The sequence below is a fragment of the Rhipicephalus microplus genome, chromosome 3 (genome assembly GCF_043290135.1).
Source record: "Rhipicephalus microplus isolate Deutch F79 chromosome 3, USDA_Rmic, whole genome shotgun sequence".
Taxonomy (NCBI): Eukaryota; Metazoa; Arthropoda; class Arachnida; order Ixodida; family Ixodidae; genus Rhipicephalus; species Rhipicephalus microplus.
The window spans coordinates 239439649-239454016 of NC_134702.1; positions in this window are offsets into that span (position 1 = coordinate 239439649).

A 14368-nucleotide genomic window follows, 5' to 3' on the forward strand; every position below is an offset into this window, starting at 1 on the left:
TTCGATTACTAAATGAGCGGTTGAATCAACGTGCACAAAATCTAAATAAAACGGCGCGTTCTGGTTGGTTGGCAATGTACTGCAAGTCTTGTGGTTCTTGTATCAGACCCAGGTAAGCTGATCAAAGACTGAGACGGTCACCGATGAAGCAGGATGCAGCAATGCCTTGCCGGGTTTATTGTCGCCGCTTATATTAGGCATAATCGGTCGGTGCGCACCGGAGTGCGCATCATGAGTCATGGTCAGCATGACCCAGCACGATACATCTCCCATCCTTTTTTTTTAACAAGGCGTAAAAAAGAAGTGCAATGCGATAGAAAAAATACAAATTCAACAGTATTCCGCCGGAACTAGCCGCTAAACTATTTGAGCAAAGTTGGGGCCGTATGCTAAACGTCTTGGTTCCTCCCTAATGCGCGCGGATCTTCTAGGTGCCGGCGAAGTCACGCGAGGCGGGCTCTGATGTGGAGGCTCTTCTGCGTCATCATCTCCGACGTCAGTGTCACTGTCGCTGGAGTACGTAAATGGCTCCGAGGTTGCCAGCAGCTGTTGGCGGTTACGCTGCAGCGTTCTCCCCTCTCCTGTTGCGACGTTGTAGGACCTCGGGGCTACTTTTCCCAATACCTTAGCCTTTTGAGACCAAGCCTGGCCTTTCACGCGAACCACGTCTCCCGGTAGGAGTGGTCTCAGCGGTCGTCCAGACGACGTCTGCTGGCGCTTTTTTACAGGACTCTTGGGCTGCAGGTTGAAGTCGGGGATCCTAGTGCGTAGAGGCCTGCCCTGCAGAAGTTCCGCCGGCGACCGGCCATCCTGCAAGGGAGCAGAGCGGTAACCAAGTAACCCAAGCCAAAAATCTTCATGTGTGGTCCCAGTCTTCTTAAGCAGCCGCTTTATAATTTGGACACCCTTTTCTGCTAGCCCGTTGGAACGTGGAAACATTGGGCTCGAAGTTATATGTTTGAAATCGTACCGTCTGGAGAACGTGGCGAATTGGTGACTTGCGAACTGGGGGCCGTTGTCTGTGCAGACTTCCATCGGTATTCCATACCTTGCAAAGATGGCTGCCAGCTTGTCGATAACAGCAGTTGCCGATGTCTCCTCGAGTTTTTCAACTTCTGGAAAATTGGAATAGGCATCAAAAACAGCAAGGTACGTGGCTCCAGCATAACAAAAAAGATCTACGCCCACTCGGTACCAAGGGTGATCAGGAGGGGTTCGTAGCAAGAGGGGCTCGTCCGGTTGTTTGTACGCATAGGTTTTACAGACAGCACAATTCCGTACAACGTCAGCAATGTCAGAGTTCAAACCAGGCCAAAATACTAAACGCCGTGCCCTAGCTTTGCACTTATTTAAACCCAGATGGCCCTCGTGAATGCGGCTTAGGGTTTCTGGACGCAGTTTCTTTGGTATAACTACTTTACAGCCCTTCAGAAGAATTCCGTCGACAACTGAAAGTTCAGAGGCGAACGGCTTGAGTGTTCCTTCGAAGTCTTTGTTTAACGACAAGCTTTCTACTACCGCACGTAGCTCCGGGTCGTTAGATGTTTCCCGAGACAAAAGCTGTTTCGTTCTTTCACTCACTAAAGATGACAAAACGGCCACTGCGTGTACTTGAATGTCGCCAAAATCCACTGTGTCTTCACGCTCTGACGGTGTGGCCCTTGAGAGCATGTCAGCAAGGACCAATTCTTTGCCTGGAACAAACTGTAGAACATAGTCGTATATTAATAAGCGCAGAAAAAATCTTTGAAGTCTTGGGGGCATGTTCCCGATATCTTTGGACGAAATGGCTAGCAACGGTTTGTGATCGGCGTCGATCACAATTTTCCTACCGTACACAAACTGGTGGAACTTCTCGCAACCGTATGCTATACCCATCGCTTCTTTCTCTATTTGAGAATAACGCTTTTCAACGTCGGTCATGGCTCGTGACGCGTAGGCGATAGGACGCCAGCCACTGGAGTGTCGCTGGAGCAGTGCGGCCCCTATGCCATCCTTAGATGCGTCTGCCGTTATCTTTGTCTCTTTCGCGGGGTCGAATATAGCGAGGAGCGGGGCAGTGCGCAGCGCTTCGCAGACTGCGTGCCATTCCTGAGCGTGTTTTTCGGTCCAGTCAAATACGGTGTCCTTCCGTATCAGGCTTCGAAGAAGCTTCGTTCTATCAGCGAGAGTTGGCACATATCTTCCAAAATAGTTTATTACTCCAAGCATACGTTGTACGGCAAGTTTTTCAGTTGGTACGGGCATTTTGCTCAAACAGACTACAAGAGCTGCATTTGGACGAATTCCTGCTGAGCTGATAACATCGCCCAAGAAAACTATCTTCTGCACTCCAAACTGGCACTTCGCCCTGTTGAATGTTAGCCCTGCGCGTTGGGCTGCGCATAGAGCGGCTTGAAGGCGACTGTCATGCTCTTGCTTGGTTGCTCCCCACACGAGAATGTCATCAATGTACACTCTAACTCCGGGTAAATGGTCAAAAATCTCGCTCAGTGTTTTCTGGAAGACTTCGGGGGCAGATGCAATGCCAAATGGAAGTCTAAGAAATCGGTAGCGCCCGAACGGCGTGGCGAACGTGCATATCTTTGAGGTAGGTTCATCAAGGGGAATTTGGTGAAACCCTGCGTTAGCGTCTAGTCGACTGAAGAAATTCGTACCAGACAGCTCCGCCTCAATGTCTTCGCGTTGTGGCATCTGGTAGTGTTCGCGTTTCAAGCATGCGTTTACGCTTCTTGGATCCATGCATACCCTGAGGCTACCGTCTTTTTTTCTTACAATAACAAGCGGGCTTACCCAATCAGTTGGTTCGTCCACCTTGCAGATGATGTTCGCCTGTTCCATGCGCACCAGCTCTTTCTGTAGGGGTTCCCGTAAGGCCAAAGGAACGCGTCGCGCTGCATGGATCACTGGAACCGCATCGTCATGTAGTACCATACGATATTGCCGCTTCACGCACCCAGTGCCTTCGAAGAGGTGGCTGAATTTCTGCGTCGTTGGGAGAGACCGTTGCGTCATTGGAGTCATCCCTTCAGTGGTTACGAAATCAACCACCCTGGAGACAAGTGCTAGAGATTCAGCCAGTTCGAGACCTAATATACTCTGGCCCCGCTTCACAACGAAGAAATCTGCAAGGCACCGACGCTCGTTGATCGTAATCACCTGAGTTGTCACTCCGTAGTGCATGATAGCGTTTCCGCTATAGGATCGTAAAACGGAATTACTTGCCTTGAGGGGTGGATTCGTTCGGAATCTTTTGTACACTGACAGTGGTAATAAATTGGCTTGGAAACCAGTGTCTACTTTGAATGCAACTTCTTGCTGTCCAACTTGGGCCTTAACAATCCAATCTGTTTTCTGGATTCCGCACACGGTGACGTCCAAGATTGCAAAGTCTTCCTTTTCCTCTTGTACTTCGTCGACCTCATACTTTCTGCAACAAACCGCAAAATGATTTCGGCCTGCGCAGGCGCGGCATATTTTGCCAAAGGCGGGACATTTCCTAGGCTCATGTCTTCGATTGCACTTGCAGCACTGGACAGGAGCTTTCCGGCCTTGGGTGCGATGTGGGTAACGTTTTTCGGTGGCGTCCACTCTTGCTTCGTTACCTTGCCATGCTTCGTTTTGCTTGTTCGCGAGCTCTGCTGCTTTGCAGATTTGTTCGGCCTTCTGGAGCGTCAAGTCCTTCTCGCGTAGCATCTTTTCCCTCAGTTTAGTGTTCCAGGAGCCAAATACGATTTGGTCGCGTATCATCGAGTCAGCAAGCGGACCGAAGTTGCAATACCTTGCTTGCTTGCGCAGGTCTCTTATGAAATGTTCCACTGGTTCAGCTTCATCTTGCGTCCTTGTCCTGAAGACATATCTTTCGTAGACTTCGTTTTGCTGCTCTGCCCAGTACTCTTCAAATTTCTTTACCACAGTCTGGTAGTCTTGCTTGTTCTCGCCTTCTGCGAATGTAAAGTTATTGAAGACTTCTAAAGCGTCGTCCCCAGCAGCAGTCAGGAGCCTGGCTGTTCTAGCAGCTTCTGTCAGTCGTGTAGCTGGCTCTGTTGCTTGTAAAAACAATTCGAACTTTTGTTTAAAAAGCTGCCAGTTCTTCTGAACATTTCCTGTCAGGCATAGTCGGTCCGGTGGCTTCAGTAGTTCCATGATTGTCGGCACCGGCGAAGCGATGTGGTAGCATCCGCCGTCGATCCAACTTCTGACACCATGTATCAGACCCAGGTAAGCTGATCAAAGACTGAGACGGTCACCGATGAAGCAGGATGCAGCAATGCCTTGCCGGGTTTATTGTCGCCGCTTATATTAGGCATAATCGGTCGGTGCGCACCGGAGTGCGCATCATGAGTCATGGTCAGCATGACCCAGCACGATACAGTTCTCAATCCATATTGCCACAGTTTGCTGTTGTCAGTAGAACTGGGGACAGGTTCACTTGCGATATTATGAAAGCATAAAACATACCTTCATTCGGTTAAGCCCACAACAGCTCCTCATCTGTACAATTCTCAAAAAGATGTGCTTAGAAAATAATGCGCGCACGCGCGGTTGTAAATAGCACAGCATATACGCGTGTTATGTTCAATAAACATTTCTTGGAAGTTTCTGTGTCTTATTTTATGTCGGCGTTTCTGCAGTGTTACTGCACTATAAATACTTTCCACAGTCCAACATTACTACAATCGAGTGTCACGTCCAACGTTGGCCCCATTGGCGCCGAAATACAGCGTACTAATAATAAATAAGCGCCTTCCATAGCATTTCTCGAAGTCAGCAACCTCCGAGTGCGCCATGGCTTTGTCATAGGCTTCAAAGTAAAAGACGTCACAGAAAACTGATTTATTTTTACCGAAATCAATTGGCACCTCACCAAATTTTTTAAACTTGCTTTAATTAGTTCTGAGCATTTCGTCTTGTTGATATTTATTTATAAAAGAAATGGATACATTTGGAGGGTATGTTGCAGTCTGCGGCGATGTTCAATAAACGTTCTGGCAACCACATAAAGATTATTGTACTCCGGGACAACTTTCTGTGGCAATGAAGGCAAAGCTACGGGGGCGGAGCTACCGCTCTTGTACACCTCCGCGAAGTAGTCCGGTTCGGCTCGCGCTTCGAATGACGGCTGTGTTCAGGCAATCCCACTGCACACAATTCGATAAGTGCACTTACACACCTATTTGTGGGTGAAATTCGACACAACCTCCTTCGGCGAGTCGCCGGAATAGCTGGATGACGACGCGCGCTTACCTCATGACGAAGGTGCCATTTTCACCTTGAAGTCTACGTAAGAAATGCGACGTTTTCAGACGCGCAAAAATGCGAAGCGACTCTTCGAAAAACAACAACAGATATGAATATCTGCTCTGTGCATGTAGCGACTCTTTAAAAACAGCATCCAGTAGAAAATAATGTTGGTGTTTTTATTATTTTCAGGCGGAAAACACGGACGCATTTGTGGCACTATATTCTACAGCGGTGGCACACGCCCACTTTGGCTCCATAGCCTTCCCTTTATTGCCACAGAAAGTTTTCCCCGAGTATACATGCGTTTCACGTACGTCACACCCGAGAACGGGAGCACCGAGAACCGCCATGTTTGTCAACATAATCAGCTGCCTGGAAGCGTGCCCGGGAGCTTTGCAGTGGTGAAATCTGGTCTTTGGTCATGCTACCGGCTTCACCATCACTATTTGTGCCATTTTTGGACGGTGAATAATACCCGCCACCGTCTTCTAGTGTCTAATGCACTCGGCTGCTCAACCGCAGGTCGTGGAGTCAAATCCCGGCCGCATTTTCGGTGGATGCGAAAGTACTTGGACCTGTGTGCTTAGATAGGCACATGTTAAAGAACCCCAGATGGTCAAAATTGCCGGAGCCCTCAACTGCGGCGTCTGTAATAATGATATAGTGGTTTTGGGACGTTAACCCCCCGAACCCCAGGTAGGGGTAGTTTCGAGTTATGCCCACGTTTTCGACGTTTACTTGTGGGATCGTGATGTTTTCTCCGGAATGCCACCTATATAGATTCACAGCGATGTAAAGCCGACCTTGTCCACTTGAATAGCCGTATCTCGTGTTGTTAAATGAGGTTAACAGTGCAACATGTGTAAACGTGTCTTCTTTTACCTCGCGTATTTAATGGACAACGTGAACTGCGACTGAGCACCGAGCCCACTATTGCTGGGCTACAGCCGTTACGACCACACTACTGCCGCAGCATCAGCATAATTTCCCCGTTCTAAAGAGCAACAGACGAATACGCTGGATGCAGGTGCAGCGGGCACGCCGTCCACAGAATCGGGAACATTGCTCGAATAGCCTGCCGTGGACGCAAAACCAGAGCATGATGAACCATCAACAGTAGATCCCATGAAACCGTAGCTCACGAGAGGAAAATAAACCAAGCCTTGCAACACCACTGAAACGAGCACAACTGCGGTGACGTCTGAGCATGGGCGTAGGCAGGAGTGCGCAAAAGTGGCACTAGCGCCTCCCAAACAACACCAAAATTTCCCCCACCACGATGCAACACAGGTTCACCCTCCTCACTACAAAATCCCGCCGAAGCTGATGCTTTACTTCAACCGAGAAAGAGCGTCGGTAACTATCCTCGATTAGAACGACGACAGGCTGTGATGGAAGCTGCTTTTCTGGTACGCTTTTCATTCAGCCACTGCATGGAGAAGTAGATGTGGCCATCCAGCAACTTGCAGGCCTTCACTTGCGTGACGTGACTTGTCAAAAGCACCACTAGTTGATGATGTCGCCGTGTCCCACTGAAGGCAGCAGATCAGTGTAGCATTCTTACCGATGAGTACGGGTGGATATGTCATCGCACATTTCAATTCTCGCTCGATAGCTTACACAAGTCGGTCCCACAAGTACTTCGAAGTACTTCGGGCGAAGCGCGTGCACGTTTCCTTTCGCTATATCGCACGAATGACGCCGACAAGCTCTCCACCGGTGCTAAGCTGCACGCGCAGCTTGACTAGCCTGACTCTATGTTGACAAACATGACGGTTCTCGGTCCTCTCGTTCTCGGACGTGACTTACGTGCGACCCATGTATAGAGGTGTGCGCCAAGGTAGTTTCGACCGGTGGCGGATTGGTGGTTCCGATAGCGGCGGCGGCGTGGAAATGGAAACGACAATTCAAAAAGCTCTTTACAGCGCCTTCGTTGCTTAATTAGCTGAAATCCAGAGCTTCTAAGACTAATGGCAGAAAATGACATATGTGATTTCTAGAAGAGAATTAGGCAAACGTTTCGTTAATGACGATCATTATATCGCGATCTCAGAACGGTGAGAAGGGAGAAGAAGAAGATGACGACGACGACATCTTCTTCTCGTCCCTTTGTCGTCGTTCTGAGCTCGTGCTATAAATATGGTCATGTCATACCAACTCGCCCACACCGACATGCTTCTAAATTTAGCAAATGCATGTTTTTGAGCATGCATATTGAAAGTTTCAAAAAAGGGAGGGGCGACGGGGGGCTCTTATTTCTAGTCATGTACTGTACATTATTAATCTCAGTGGAAATTTTCATCACCCAGTTAGCATTCAAGTTGCGATTACCGCGGTACAGTTTGTTGAATTGCATGTTTCTTGCTTCAACAAATGTGCAGCATTCTCTTTTTTTGGTACTGGGTTTGCATATATATATATATATATATATATATATATATATATATATATATATATATATATATATATATATATATATATATATATATCTTTCACACTATTCATTGCGGTAAGCTGCTGGCATATTTTCATTTCATTTTCATTTATTTATACTGTTAGCCCAGAAGTGGGCCGTTACAGGGTGGAAGTACAAACAATTATTTGCAAAAAAAAGAAGTACCGTACAGGTCTCGAGATAATTTCTCGGTATTATTGTGACCAGCAACTCGAAGTTATACATAACATACATAAATGGAACACACATGCGATGCAATACATACGCGCAGAACAGCACATGACGCATTTGAGGCGGCACTTTTGCACCGCGCTGAAGATTTGAAAGACAACTACTGCAGAATCATGCAACCACCAAAAAGTACATACACACGCCAAAAAAAAAAAACATATGTCACTGTTATTCGGAAAATAAACGTTTTAGATTCTGTTCAAATGATGTAAGCGAGGAACAACCAATTATAGACTCTGGCAGCATATTCCAATCTTCAATAGCACGTGGAAAGTAACTGAACTTAAAGCAATCGTTACGTGGGACTAGGGGTGGTATATACATATTATGGCGATGTCTGGAGTGTTCTTGTGTGTTGACCTGGAAGTAATCTGAATAGTTTAGTTTAAAATGATTATGAATTAACTGGAAGAGGAATTTCAGACGCTCAATCCTCGTCCTAAGTTCAGGACTATCCAGTCCAGCTTTTTTACAGAGTTCAGTAGGAGAATGATGTCGGCGATATTTATTAAAAATAAATCTCGCACCAAGTCGCTGTATTTTTGTTATTTTATTGCAGTTTGTCTTTGTGTAAGGGTCCCAGACAATTTTAGAATATTCGATAATAGGTCTGACAAGAGTTTTGTAAGCAAGACACTTTATATCAGATGGGGCGGTATAAAGGTTACGTCTAAGGCTATACAATGCCTTGGTAGCCCTGGAGCATACATTATCAATATGAGTGTTCCACCGGAGGTCGGGCGTGAACCATAACCCAAGATATTTATAGTTTTGTACACGCTTGAGGAAAGCATTGCCAATCTGGTAGTTGTAATCTAGAGGTGCTTTTTTTCTAGTTATAGTCATAAAGACTGTTTTTTTCTGTGTTCAAACTCATTTGCCATTCTTCGCACCAATCCTTTATTCTTTGAAGATTGTTGTTTAGATTAACTTGGTCATGTTCAGTCTCGATTCTGCTATAAACAACACAGTCATCGGCAAACAACCTTATCGGGACCGTAACGCGGTTTGGTAGGTCATTTATATATAACAAAAATAAAAGGGGACCCAGCACGCTCCCCTGGGGAACTCCAGAATTCACTGCAACTGCTCTAGACTGTTTATTTTTTATTTGAACAAACTGCTGACGGCAGCTGAGATAGGATGAAAACCATGGAGAAGTAGATGTGGCCATCTAGCAACTTGCAGGCCTTCACTTGCGTGACGTGACTTGTCAAAAGCACCACTAGTTGATGATGTCGCCGTGTCCCACTGAAGGCAGCAGATCAGTGTAGCATTCTTACCGATGAGTACGGGTGGATATGTCATCGCACATTTCAATTCTCGCTCGATAGCTTACACAAGTCGGTCCCACAAGTACTTCGAAGTACTTCGGGCGAAGCGCGTGCACGTTTCCTTTCGCTATATCGCACGATATTATATCAAATAACGACAAACCCAGCCTTTACGGAGGCGTGCACACAACAAGATTTGACATGCAAGCTTGGACTATAGTCCAAGCTTGCGTGTCACCTCTTTTATGAAGCAACACGGTTCTATAGGAAAAACAAGACGCACATGTGGTACACAAGACGCAGCAAGTACAGATGAAAACACTGCGCATGGGATAACCTGATAATAATTCATTACAAAAACGCACCTATGCGCCGTAAAAACCATAAAGTTTTAAAACAGTGCATGATACATTCTGAATAATACTTTTCTGACAAGATGATCAGCCTCTTTTTGTGATATACGTTATGGAAGGTACACAATTAGCACCATGTTTTTTCTTTGCATTTTATATGCTTCAGTCAGTTCCCTCTCATATTTATTTCATTGCTGGGTATCGTTAAAATCTGGCGAGAAACTGCACGCTCTTCAGTCGATCAGGCGAGTCTCCTCTGCTGATGACCGACATTTCGTTTTATTTTAGCGTCCCGCCTGTCATAGGCACACTCTACCACAGCAGGAGTGGCTAACATCTCTGTCCTTTTTTTTCCTTCCTCTTCCTCTTACCACAAAGTAACGGCATGTGATACATATGACATCTAACAAAATAATGAGCCCTTGATTGTACATTTCCTTCCTTGCATTTGCGAGTAGTTCGGTTAATGTATTACATGGCCAGTAGTGCAACTGCTGCTTGGTTTTCAGTTTTTGATGATCTCGCAAAATCGTGAAAGCATTGCATGGCCCTGACAATTCAGCAACTTTTGTTAGCGCTATGAGAAATCGTGTGCTACCACTCGCCGACTGTATATACCACATCTCAAATGTACCTGAAGTTCCATCTCTTGCTATTCTAACTTCCATTTCGTTTCGACTCAAGCCAGCGGCCTTTCAACGGGTGACTCAACGTAGCAGCTTTTTAACGAAGGCTATCCAAGTTCCACCTAATCCCCTCCTTGATGTTGTAGACAAGCGTGAACCCCCCCCCCCCCTCCCTCAAATGCGCCTTCCTTCTACTAATGCCCCGCCGCGGTGGTCTAGTGGCTAAGGTACTCGGCTGCTGACCCGCACGTCGCCGGATCGAATCCCGGCTGCGGCGGCTGCATTTCCGATGGAGGCGGAAATGTTGTAGGCCCGTGTGCTCAGATTTAGGTGCACGTTAAAGAACCCCAGGTGGTTGAAATTTCCGGAGCCCTCCACATCAGCGTCTCTCATAATCATATGGTGGTTTTGGGACGTTAAACCCCACAGATCAATCAATTCTTTCTACTGAGGGTCCTTCAGAGTAAAAAAAAAAAAAAAGAGGAGGAGGGGTGGGATGGGCCAGTGGTTATTGAAAGCAGTACTTTACATTGCCAGTGCCAGATTTGATTTCGCAGCTTCTTTATTTTTTTAAGCGGTGTAGCTTTGGATTCGCACACATGTACTTCTCGGTGGAACATCTTCGTGGGGTCGGCTCCGAGTCATTGAGAAAGCGGTGTCCCCTTTCCTCTTTCTAACAGAAGGAACAGGTCGCCGGAGGGCGGTGGGCCTGCTGATGGCCGTCCAAGAATGTGCATCGTGCTCCCGACACGAGATGTGAGGTGCTATGCAGACCGACGATGCAAGGTGTTCGACGAAAACTACTGCAATGGTTCCAGCCACGACACCATGCTAGAGGAGAGCGGTGTCGCGGTAGATCACAACCAGCCTGGCTAATTGAGCGTGGCGAATGGTGATAGTTTTGTTAGGCAGGAAGTACGAGCGAGAGACCTATGACCCAGCCGCCTTCTCCCATCTAGAGAGGGACACGTTGGCGCCATAGGTAAAGTGTGGTGGCAATGTTTAGTCATAAACGTCGACCTGGGCGAGCGGGAGTTGAATGGAGACAAAATCTTCGCCTGGTTTCACGATATCACATATCAAAATGTTTGTCCTGTAATTATTTTATAAATAAATGTCAACTTTCGCGTCCTAAGTAAACGCTGATCGGTCAAAAAAATAAACGTCAAGTTTCCTTCAGTATCTTCAAGCTGCCTTGACACCGAATTTCTGAATCTCCGGGGCTAGAACCAGCTGTTACAACACTTCAAAAACCTCTAGAACCACTCATATATCTCTACAATGTTCAATGCCGTTTCATAATGTGTCGTATACAGGGTTGGTTCATTTTTTAAATGCGAAGCCTTTCTTAGCGAACTGCGGCGACGCTGAGAGTATCTATCTGTCTATCTATCAAGCCACTCACGACTTTTAACTCTCCTGGGCGTTTTGATAATGGTATCGATACCAAAATTGGTATGGCATAACATGACTATATGATGAGCATAAGTGACTAGTCAAAACACCAAAATCATGATATGTGTGTCATGAATGTCATTATTTTCATTTCGTGGTGTTTCTGCTCTTGTGGCGGTATAATTATCATGACATGTTTGCGAACTGGTATGGTTGGGCATGACAGAATGGCCAACACTAGCGACAGAACCAAACATAAAAATCATGACATGCGTGTCATGTAACAACATGACTACATTACAAACTCATAATGCGCTCACGGCCATTTCGCTAGTGTCACGTATGCCAAATTTGGTATTACAGTACGTGAATGAATGACTGAGGTATGCGGCTGGTGAAAAAATAATAATCATAATATGCGGGTTAAGTAACGACATGACTACATGCCAAGGTCATGATGCACTCATGGCTATTTGAATAGCTTCATCTATACCTAATTTGGTATTAAGGGACGTAGATGAATGACGAAGGTATGTGACTGGTGCAATCATGATAATCATCAGGTGTGTGTCATGTTAAAAAAATGGCAGCATATCCACGGAGTGAATGATGGAGAGAGGGGCGAAGCATCCGTCCGTCCATTCGTTCTTGCTTCCGTCCGTCCATGCGTCCATCTGTGTGACCGTCCATGCGTCCATCCGCCCGTCCGTGTGTGCGTCTGTGAGCTTTGATTGTTTCTAGCCAAGTCGACGCGCTTTGAAACCAAAGTCAACACGGAGAGTGTACACACGGCAGTGTTAAAAATTGCTTGCGCGTCTTGATAGTAGACCTATGTGTCAGAGAAGCCTCTCGGTTGCTTCGAGTCCCTTTCAATGTCGACGCGCCCGGTGTCCTTGGCAGCGGCGAGTTTCGTGGCGCTTCCTAACCTCGTCGGCGGGGCGCTTCCTAACAGAGAGGAAAGCCGACGTGTGCGTGTGAAAGAAGACATCTCGGCTCTTCGACTCCCTAAGCTGTCGGCCCCAGCGCCGAATTTGTAACACCTCTATTTCTATGCTGTACATAAACTCTGGCTTAACACACCGTCGTCTCGTCCGCTCGTCTATCAGCTCTGCACAGAAGCAGTCGTGAGATGAGTAACACGCGCTACCGAACGGGTGATGACCTTGGCGGCGCAGTTAGGAGAAGTGGCGCCTTCGGTACCGTGTTGGCGTCACGGCTTCGTAACACTGTATCATCGCAATTACCTGACCGACGGCCGCAGGTGGCTGCTCGTGATCCCCCGTCAATTGCGTGCGAATATCTGCAGAGCCTTCTACGACGACCCTCAGTGCACTCACGCTGGCTCGTTCAAGACGTACTCGCGTCTTCACCGGAGGTACTACTGGCGAAGCTTGTATCATGACGTTCACCGTTACGTTCAGTCGTGCCCTGCGTGCCAACGTCGCAAGGTTCCTACTCACAGCACCGCTGGTCCTCTACAGCCACTGCCCTGCTCTGCCCGAAAATTGGACCGCGTCGGAGTCGATCTCTTCGGTCCACTCCCGACCACTATTGATGGCAACCACTGGATAATAGTCGCCATCGAGCACATCACATGTTACGCAGAAACACCTGGGAAGCTGGTTTGGCTTTGGGTCCCGTCCACAACTCCCGGACTTTCCACCAAGCTTTGTCACGGTACCACGGTCCTTACCGCATACTGGAGAAGTTATCTCCCGTAAACTAAGTCGTCGAGCCAGTCGACCCATCGCCCGATCATCGCTGCCGAGGCCGTGAAACAGTTCACCTCACGTGACTAAAAAATCGCCGTTCGCGCTGTCTATTTACAGTGAGCTTGAAATTAAAATCAACGTTTGTTTTGAGTTCAGCACTACCGTTCTACGTTACTAGGATATTAGGAGAAATGAACCACTTTTTCTGATCCAGGTATTTAACTGTAACCGGCAGGCGAATCGATTGCGATGCGTTTGCTAGATAATAGAATTAAGAAAGGACCAACAATTTACCGGTGAGAAAATAAATTGCTAAAGAAAGGCAGGTTCTTAAAATTTCATTGTACATAAATGGTGCGCCGAGAAAATGCATCGTTGGCGACGGCGGCGATTTCGGACGGCAGGGAAGTGGTTATAAAAGGGAAAAGAAGAGAAAAGTGAGCCCCGTAACTGTCTGCATCAGGGTGCGACACCTCAACAGTAGCTCACAAGGGATGGGGGTATAAGGAGGGATTAACAGAATAAAAGTAAAGTTAGAGAGAGATAGAGATGCGCTGGGACAGCGAGCGATGACATATGAGGGATAGGAGAGATAGGAAATATAGAAACATGGTCACAGAAGTCCGAGGATGGGGCACCACTTGCGAGAGCTCTTGTCGGCGTCAGGAGATGGCGTAGGGCAAGTCCAGTAGGTCAGAGCTACGCTGTCTTCGGAGATCGGCGTCAGGAGATGACGTAGGGCCAGCCCAGTCGGCCAGAGCTACGCTGACATCGGAGATCGCGAGGGCACAACCGGTCGGCACAGAATCCAGCGAGCGAGTGGCGGCATGGGGGTCGTTCCGAGTGGGCGGTGGCGGCGTCGTCGGCGCACGCCAGGCTTCTTGATCGGCGGCGGCGCACGACCACTTTACGTCGGCGGCAACGGCGCCGGCGGCGCGGACACGTGAACTACAAATAAAAAAAATTAGCTACATTACTGTGTCTTCTCTTCAGTACTTTTAACAGTAATACCTAAGCGGGAATTCAGTGCTTTTAACAGTAATACACAAGAGAACAGTATGAAGATGTGAGAGGACTG